The sequence below is a fragment of the Cebus imitator genome, unplaced genomic scaffold, assembly GCF_001604975.1.
Source record: "Cebus imitator isolate Cc_AM_T3 unplaced genomic scaffold, Cebus_imitator-1.0 Scaffold57, whole genome shotgun sequence".
Classification (NCBI taxonomy): Eukaryota; Metazoa; Chordata; class Mammalia; order Primates; family Cebidae; genus Cebus; species Cebus imitator.
The window spans coordinates 8450054-8460416 of NW_016107372.1; the positions used below are offsets into that span (position 1 = coordinate 8450054).

The 10363-nt window shown below is 42.1% G+C and overlaps 1 protein-coding gene across 2 annotated transcripts in view; it reads right to left on the bottom strand.

The window, feature by feature from the left end:
* Positions 1–8809, bottom strand: part of ACSL3 (acyl-CoA synthetase long chain family member 3) — an 80168-nt gene extending 71359 nt beyond the window's left edge. The window contains exon 1 of one of the 2 annotated variants that reach the window (XM_017529158.2): positions 8485–8809. The gene's annotated coding sequence lies outside the window, so the exon portion shown is untranslated. The remainder of the gene's footprint in view (positions 1–8484) is intronic. The other variant, XM_017529160.2, reaches the window with a different exon arrangement.
* Positions 8810–10363: the final 1554 nt, after the last annotated feature.

Here is a 10363-nt window from a genome sequence, read left to right on the forward strand (position 1 = left end):
AACAGAAATGAAGAAGCAGATCCCTCTTCATCCCCCCAAAGCAAGAAAAGATTACAGACAAAAAACAAAACAAAACAAAACCGGAAGTCCAGACAGACTAAATGGCACAAACAATGCCACATCACCAGTCTCAACAGCAGGGTTACAAACTCAGGCAAGACCTTCAATGCTCCTCCTGCAATAACTCAGAGCCCACTCAATTCTCTTCATTAGCTAGCTGCTAGTTCTCCCTACCTATTCCTAGAAGCTTTAATTCGTTCAACAACTATTTTCTGAGTTGAATCAATAAATAAATGAGGTTATGCTAGGCCTTGTTTCTGCACTCCCACAGGAGGTGATTTATCCTCACAGCTTCCTTAGTCCTCCTAAGCAGTTGATGGATTAGTTTTGTCAATCCTGTTCTTCCAAACTCCACTGCTCCTGGACATCCTATGTGAACACCTTCCTCACAACTCTTTCTTCAAATCTAACGTCAGTCTCATTTTGCTCAGCTGACCATTCCCTGGCTACTTTGACAAAGCATGACCTCTCTGGCCTCTATACTGCTCATTTAACTCTACAATATCTCCTCGGTAAGCCCATATGGCCTAAAAACTCTTATCCTTACTGGGAATTAATATGTCCCAGTGCCCTTTAAATGATGTGCATCTTTATTAATATAATAGGTTCACTCACACACTGAATTCAGAGTGTCTTGTTACCATTTACCAAAAAACTACTTGTGACGGGCAGAGAAAGGACAAAGAGGAAGAAAGGAAGAATATACATAGGGGGAAAAAAATTACAAGAGAAGACAGAGAAGCCAGATAGATGAAGGAAGCAACTAACATAAGTCTTGATAACCTTGTGAGGTAAGAATTGAAATCTTTATGTTACAGAAATTGAAATGGAAAGCTGAGAAAGGCTAAGTCACTAGCTCAAATTTACCTATCCAGCTTTACATACATGGATGCCAATGGTTTCTTCCCCACTGAACACAAGGTTGATGATATAGGATAATATACTTAGAAACACCAACCGAATCATTATCAGGGTCATATTACAAAAGATATTTAAAACTAACAAGAGTAGACCCTTGTTAATTATTTGAGAATTTCGCCATCACAACCCCCTTTCAAAATGCTTTATACATATTTCAAAAAAATTGAAACAGGATAAAAACTAGATTTTATTTTTTTCCTGAAATGGAGTCTCCTTCTGTCGCTCAGGCTGGAGTGTAATGATGCGATCTCGGCTCACTACAACATCTGCCTCCCGGGTTCAAGAGATTCTCCTGCCTCAGCCTCCCCGGTAGCTGGGATTACAGGTACCCACCACCACAACCAGCTAATTTGTATTTTTAGTAGAGAAGGGATTTCGTCATATTGGCCAGGCTGGACAAACTCCTGACCTCAGGTGATCCGCCCACCTCAGCCTCCCAAAGTGCTGGGATTACAGGCATGAGCCGCTGTGCCTGGCCAAATCCTAAATCATTGAAGTTAAAATATAAAAAAATCTAGTTAACGTCCCTCAAGTTACAGTTTGCTACCGTTTACAATATCTCTTCCCAATCTCCACTAACAAATAGTTATAATACATCAGACATTTCCTTGAGGCATAGATGTGTGAAAATAATGCTGCAAAAGAGAAGGTAACAACACAAACTGAGTAGACTTAGCAAATACTGCATACTCTAACAATAAATAAAACTAATAAAAATAGTTAATATGTGTTGAATAATGACTGTGCCAGACACCTCATCTGAATCTCACAACAATCTACAGGTCGATTTCTATTATTATTTCTATTTTACAGATGAAGAAATTGAGACACACAAATTAAATATGCTGCCCTAAGACACACAGCTAAAAAGTAGAGCCAGGATTTAAATCCAAGCAATCTTAACCCTGAGCCTACGTTCCTACCCACTAAACTGCAATGAAAAAAAAGTACACTACATTTAGAGGAAAACATTTAAAGGAAACAAACACTGAAATACAGAATTAGCTAAATCAAATGTACATTAACACAGAAACATTTCCCAAGAGAAAGAGTACATGTGAATTATCCCTACATTCATGCATGGAATTATAAGTAAAATAATACATATCTGTAAAATATCTACTAAGATATTTCTATATTTTAAGATATTTTTATTATTTAAAAAAAGCAAAGGAAGTTAACTTAAATAAAGGTTACTAAAACGAGTCTTGGAGGAAAAGTGCCCATTATAGTTTTATACTGTAAGTATAATAGACAAAGAAATGTACCTTAGGTCAAATAATGAAAAGATTATAGGATAGCAGAGACAAGAATGAAAAGAACAAAGAAAAGGAGCACAGGTTAACTACAGTGTCAAAAATTAAAATTGACAAAGATTTGTGTTTAATAATATTTATAGTAATAATGTTTGTAGCAACAGAAAAATGGAAACAGCCTAAAAGTCTATCAACAGAGCAAAGAGGAAATAAATGTTGTATAGACCTAAAATGCAGTAACACGTTGCAGTAAAAACAAACGACATAAATCAACATGAACCCACACTGACGAACTGAGTTGAAGCTCAATTCATGAAGCCACACTGATAAGTGATTTTGAGTGGGAGTTAAAAAAAAAAAAAAACAGTATGTTGAACAAGAATATATATAGTACCATCTATATAAACTTTAAGAATATACAAAACAATACTATATACTGTCTAAGGAAACACATATGTGTAATAAACCTGTAGAATAATACACAGGAATAATAAACACCAAATTCAGAGCAGTAGTTAACAGTAAGATCTGGGAGAAAGGAATGGGTTTAAGTGGATTAAATTTTATGAAATACTTTTCAAACATACAGAAAATGTGTCTATATTTTAGTCAAATGACAGAAAAGAAAATGGAATTAGCAGATTATGGGATCCCAAATTCCTTTATATTACAATCTAAAAAGTCAATGATAACAACTTCTCTGAAGAAAGATTAAAGGGGAAAGTATCCTGAAGCCCTTCGTTTAAGTCCAAAAAGAACATTTTAGGCCAGGCACGGTGGCTTACGCTTATAATCCCAGCACTTTGGGAGGCCAAGACAGGCGGATCACGAGGTCAGGAGTTCGAGACCAGCCTGACCAACATGGTGAAACCCCATCTCTACTAAAAATACAAAAAATAGCCGGGCATGGTGATGGGCACCTGTAATCCCAGCTACTCAGGAGGCTGAGGCAGAAGAATCACTTGAACCCAGGAGGCAGACGACTGCACTCCAGCCTGAGCAACAGAGCAAGACTCTGTCTCAAAAAAAAAAAAAAAAAAAAAAAAACTAGTTAAGTTCTATTTCCTTATGATTTCCCCCATATTTAAAAAATAAAAACTAAAAACTTAAGTTTTATTTGGGGCAGCAACTTTGTGTGATTAAAACACACATAAAATTGCCCCTAAATGTCACCATAGCTCCTTTCCCTACACAATCATGCCCTCGGAGGTTAATATGAACTTCGAGTGAACTGTCACTCCAGAGAAGAGATGCAGCGCCCAGGTTAAGAACACGGACTCTGGAACCAGACTGCCTGGCATGAAATCCAGCACACACTTAGCACACATTTGCACAAGTCACTTAAGCTCCCCTGTGCTTCAGTTTCCTCATCTGCAAAAACAGATAAATGATAAAAGAACCTATTTCATAAGGCTGAGATGAAAATTAGAACCGCACCTGGCCACAGTTTACTATAAAGGTATCAGCTATTATCCTTATTCCAAAGACCATTCATTTAGAAAAAGAAAAACTAGGCTTTGAATCCAAAGAATATAATTAAGTTCAGTTACTTTCTGCATCCAACAGGGGACTAAAAGTTGACCATGACAGGACAGGGAAAAATGTGCAGCTTTTCATGGCTTGAGCAATCAATGTTAGGATAGTAAGATAAGCAATTTTTTTCTAACAACATTCTTTGATAGTGTTATAACATCTACACACACACACACACACATACACACACACACACACGGGGTCCAAAATCAAGGTAAAACATTCTATTTCCTGGTTCCCTGTTGACCTAGCAAAACTCCAGTTCATCTTGGAAAACCTAGTTCAGCTATCATCTCCACTAAGAAGTCTCCCCTTTCCTTCCCTACTCTGGACCTGCTCTGCACTTTTTCTGTATTTCCCAGCAGCTTCCACTGCTGCCCTGATTATACCATGCTGTAATATATCTGCTCATATGCTTCTTCTGTTATACCACACTGTAATTTGTTCATATACCTCCTTCCTGTGAACTGTGCGTTCCTCAAGAGCAGGAACTCGCTCAATCATTTCCAAATTCTGAGTAACTTGCAAAACAGACACTAAATAAATACATGAAGGAATGAATGAATCCTTAATAAAAAATACCTTCACAAACAAGTAGAAACTGGTAGCAACTTATCCAAAACGTTGGTTATTTAAGTATCTTCAATTCTAAACAAAAATTAGCAGATCAACTGAAACCACTGAATCATCTAATTCTTTATCCTTCAAAATGGTAAACATCAAAAGTATGTATGTAAACGCATTCCAATAACAGAAACTAAATTTTAAATAAAAAGAAGAATTAAGGCACTTGTGATGTCAGGAAAACAGACGCAGTCTGAAAGCATTTTTCTAATGAAACAAAAAATAAACATGTAAGGAATGCATCACAGGATTTAACATTTACAATGTCTCCTTTTTCAGAAAATAAACTGTCATCAGAAGTCAGATGAAAACATATACTCTATTGAGGTGGATGAAATTAAGACTGAGCCACATTTTAATACAAACACACGATGCTCTTGTGGCAAAGTTTCCTAAAAGACTATGCCATGAGTCAACTAAAATTAGGCTAATTTTTAGAAATTTAACAGTTCTTGATAATTTTTTGGAATTTGCTTAGGGCTCCATCAGTTACAGGCCTGTCTTCTATTACTATGGAAGAGGTGTCCCTCCTCCCAGTGAAGATGCCAGCCTCACTTGTGCTTTGGATCCCAGCCCGCCCCCATCCTTTCAGGAACTCTACACAAACCCTTTTCTAGTCTATAGTTAACCACTCCCTCTCCACTGAGCCTTCCCGTCAGCATTTAAACATGCTGAAATCAAAACTACTGGAAACAGTTTCCTATACTCGCTGTCTCCATTTTCCTCACCTCCCGCTGCTCCCCAACCCACTGCTACCTGCAGATCCACATCTCTTTCAAAGGTCAACGGTGACTTCCATGACCTTCACCTTGCTAAATCCAATGAATGGTTCTCAATTCTTCTCCCATACGAGCATTCCACAGTACTGACTCACTGACCTCGGGGGACATCAGCTTCTGGCCACTTTTGCCTCCTTTCCAAGCTCAACCTCCTCTGCCCAGCTCCATCCCAGGCCTCCTTCTGTTCTTACTCTACAGCCTCCCCGTAGCAGTCTCACCCATGCCTGTGGTTTCAGCTCTTGCCTCTACATGGAGGGCTTCAAAATGGTAAATGGTCACCCCAATCCTGAGCACTAGGACAGTACCTCAATGGAGGCCTCAAAGGCAGCTCCAACTGAACACTTCCAAAACTGAAGTCATGCTCTTTCCACATCCAGAACCTAGTTCTCTACCAGTGAGCCCCAGCTCAGTGAATAGCACACAAACCCCTTGAGTTGCATAGGTCTGAAATCTAGTAATCACTTGACACCTCTTTCTCCCACTCCATATACTATTTAGAACCATATCCTGACCATTTTATATCTCCATTTTCTCAATATTTCTGTTTATCATATATGGCTCTTAAGAGGATCAAATGAGCCAACATAGGCTAATACTTTGAAAATTTTTTTTTTAATTTAAATTTGAGCATTAGTTTTTATTAATTGAAATCTCTTTGAAAGCAGGAACTTTGGCAAGTTCATCTTTTTTATTTATTCCACATAGTACCCCCAGGACGATGTTTTGCATGTAGATGGTCATTAAGTAAATATTGCAATGTATTATTTATATTGGCTTCATACATGTTCAACTGAGACATTTATGTATTTTTAACAATCTACAGTTCCCAATCCAGCCATCAAAAATTGATCTCCTAAGAGATGAGACTTTTAAGTTAAATGACCCTGTGAAGTGTAAACTACAATGGATACTTTTGATAATTATGACACTGCTTATTTTAAAAGCCTATCACCCTTGGTCTAGCTTTCCTAAAAAAAAAAAAATCGAAATTCCAAATGCAAGCCCAAATCTCACATAAGAGTCTTGCTCCCCGTTACAGTTCATCTTCAGTGGGAGAAAGTATTAGAGGACTATTTAGTACCCTGAAGGCAGACAGAATGACAACCTGAAAAAGTTGCCTATCTCACTTTCTTATCTTGCAATGTGAGCTGGGATGACATTCTGTGTAGGAAAGACACTGAAATGAAAAGAATTATTGTTGCTCACAAGTTCCCAAACTCTTGCGTTATGTACATAATTGCAGGATCAGATTTCAAAACTGTCCTCTAGTAAAATCTCACCACATCAATTCAAAAATTGCTCCCTCGACTAGATTTCCATCTGCAACATAATCTTGCTCATACTCCTCATCCACACAATACTTTTCCTTCATCATCCCTATCAAACTTGCAACTACCTATTCATTTGTATGACCATTTGCTTCTTGTTTATTTTTCCCTCTATTCAAGCATGTATTCCCAGCACCTAATAAGGTGCCTGACATAGAACAGAAATTAAATGGCTCTAGGTGAGGCAATGAATTGACTGAGGAATGAAACAGTCACTTAACTGAAACTGAACAGCAGGGAAGCATGTAAGCAAATGAAACAGATCTTGAGGCTTTAAGATCTGACCCTCACCCCAAACCCGGCAGAGGATGATTTTCCCCTCACAAGTTGTGCATCCTTCTTTTCTCCCATTCTTCCTTTCTTCCTTTGAGGAGAATATTTCAGACTTTCAGAATATTTAAGCTTTAAGTCACAGAGTCTAAACATCTTACAAATTCAGTAACTGAGATCCAAAAATATGAGGTGACTTGTCACCCTGACCCTTAGATCCAATGGAACACTCTGCCCCTACACCCAATATCATCCTACAAAACCAGTACTTTTAATAGAAAAGAGAAACCAGGAAAAGTCTGAAGAGAAAACACATGTGAAAATTACAACAGAAGCTTTACTCATCCCCGAGTGTGAGAAGTGCACCGAAAAATGCCAGAAAACAAAACGGTCTGTGCAATAGATTCCCATGCCACACCACCTCTCCCCTATAATAACCTTCTAATACACTTTCAGGAGCACCCTTAACTCTCAGAACTAATTTGGGGAAACAAAATAGGTTGATGATCATGAAAGAAGGTATCAAACTACGGCTCTCCGACCACCCAAGACTAAAATCCACTGTGGAAACTATTCAGCCAGCCACCAAGGAGAGGCAGCAAAATACAGTGGTTAAATTTACGAGCTCCAGATTTACACAGGCCTGTCTGAATCCCAGCTTCTTACTAGCTGAGACCTGAGGCAAGTTAATACGTCCAATCTGCAGTTTCTCCCGCTGTAAAATGGGAATAACCCCCACCCCGGAGGGCTGTTAACAGTGTAAAGACACTGTACATAAAGCTCTCCAAACAGTGCGTGGCATGTAATAAATGCTCAATAAATATCAGCTATTTGTCGTTCTTTTCAGCTATAATTTCGATCACAAAGCCTATTGCCTCTCTAGTTTCCATGTAATTTTAAAGACATTCCTCCAGCCTTTTCATTTTCGAGGGGCCTTATATCCAACAGCTTAGAGCACATTTTCTAGTATCAGACCACCTGGGCAAACCATTTAAAAATCTGTGCCTCGGGCTCCTCATCTGTGAAACGAGCCTGATAACACCTACCCCACAGGATGGCTGGTAGTGAGCACTCTCTTGAGTTATGCATCCTATCACCAGTGTGTGATTAAAACCCACTTGGGGAAAAGTAAACCTGCAACTCTCAACCCCGAACATCAGTCTCAAACCCAGTCCCATCACCACGATAGTGTCCAGAAGCAAGCGCCGAGGTTGACGCACCTCACGCACCCAATTTCTTCTCACCCCACGCAGCAACAGCCCCTCCCGCCCTGCCAAGCAAGGGTTTTCCGAAATCGCAGAGCTGAGTCTCCTCCCACGGACACCGCACTGCTGGGGCCGCGGCAGAGCCCCCCCCAATTCAAGGGGCCTGTCTCCTACCCCGCCCCACTGCGCTGGGAGACACGCAGTGCATCCTCCCACCCTGGTCAGCGCCGCCCCACGCCGCTCGGGCTGCAGCTCCCGGTTCGCGTGGGCCCTGAGCCGAGGCCCCACGTCAGTCGCTTCCCAGACCCCAGCGGGCCGCCTCGCACCCTGCGCGCTGCTGCTCCTGGCACCGCGGGCCGCCCTCGCGCTCACCCAACAGCCAGGTGCGGCGCCGACGTCGGGGTCCCGGATCCCGAGGCCGGGGCGCCCCTCGGGCCCAGCCGAACCGCACGCGGAGGCCGCGCCGCTAACCCGCTCCCACCGCTCCCACAACGGGCGCCGCACTCACCGCGACACCGGGGTCCGGGTTCCTGCGGCCTCAGGCCCACGCAGGCCTGGATGAGCCTCAGAGCGTTCACGCCCCGCGCCGCCGCCCGTGGACCCTGGCGCAGTCGTCGGGGCCGCACTGCGAGGGGACGAACGTCTGCGACCCCGTCCGCCGCCTTCTCGTCCCGGCCCCGGCCGCGGCAACAACGGCTGCGTCGCACGCCCGCGCCGGCAGAGCAGCGTCTGTTGAGCGGAACCGCCTGGGACGCGCACCCCCGGCCGGCACTCGTTGCATATGCAGAGAGGCCGCCGCCCATTGGCCCGCGGGCGGTGGCGCGTGCGGGGCTGGGCCTATCGAATTTGGGCCAGGGAGCTTGGCGCTGGCGGCCCGGGGCGGGGCGAGGTTACTACGGGTCATTTTGCTGAGCCGCCGCGGAACGACCCGGCTGCACCCTGCGCCGGGAGGGGGCGGGAGCGGGAACGGGAACGGGAACCCGGTCCGCGGAGAGGGACTGACTGCGGGTAGGAGCGGGGAGCGGGGATCTGCGGCAGCGACGTAAGAGGAAAGGCCAGCCCAGTAGGGTCTGCAGGAGCTCTGTCCCTCCAGGAAAAAACACCTCCCGCGGCCCCAAAAAATTACAGACGCACAGTTATTGCTGTAATGTATAAATTTCAGTGTAAGTTATGAAATGATATACATATTCTTTTTCTTTTTTAACTGGATTAGTTATCCTGTTCTTGCACAAATTGCTGTCAAATCCTGCCAAATAAAATGGCTTTTGGAAATGCCTGGGGCAAGAAGAGATTCAAAAACTCAAAGCTTATCCATTATCATTTACCTTGTTTTGGCCTCACTTAACCTAGCATATAACCCGTTTTCCCCTAAATGCACTCACCATGCAAATTTGCCATTTCTTTTCAAAAAATTAAGTTTACTCCAAATTATTGTTTTTGAACGTTCTTAGGAATCCAGAGTCTTTCTGTATTTTAAGGAGTTTGCCATTGTATCTCATTTTAGACACTACTCAAGAAAAATCATCCAGTGCGAGTAAGCTGCCCCCCCACAGGCAAACAAAACACACACCCACACTCACACGTGCACACACATCCCCAAATATGTGGTACAACTACATGTACTATAAGAAAGAAGACTTTCATTAACCCAGTAATAGTGGGATTGGCCTCTTTTTTTAACCCAACGTATTGTTTAGTTTGCCTGTGAACTTTTCCTTAACTGGGTGAAAGGTTGCCTTCCTGAGCCAGCCTCAAGCTAAAGCTGAGGCTCATTTCCCAAGAGAATCTCAAAATCAGGAAGCTGCCAGGACTTGAACTAGGTGGAGCGATGATGCACCTAGCAAATAGAGCTCACTGACCGTGGGCCAATTGAATACCTAAAGGGATGGATACCTGACTCAGGCAACCTGTTCTCCCACTACAAAATATGGCAGTTCAGTTGCTCATTAATCTGTAGAAATGTTATCAAAGGATACACCCTGAAGATAGGTGAAATACAGAATGGCTTCTCTGAGAAGACATTCGCTGCTCTGCAGAGAGAAACAGGCTTTAAAAGTGGTACTTCCACAACCACGAAAAGCCTCTAGAAAATACTGGTTTTCTTCCAAAAGAAGAAAACTAATATTGAACCTTTTTATCTAGCCTAAGACAGAATACTAGAATTCCAACAATATCTTTCGTCATTATCTTTACATTATAGATATTTATTATACGTTATGGATATGGACTTATATTTAAAAGAAAATAGTCCTGGGAATTAAAATTCTAAATTCTTATTTGCTGTTGAACTCTTAAGCTAAGCAGGAATATAGAGATACTTCAGAGATATTGTGAGCTTCATTTCAGACCACTGGCACTTAAAAGGAATATCAAAATTAAGTGAGTCA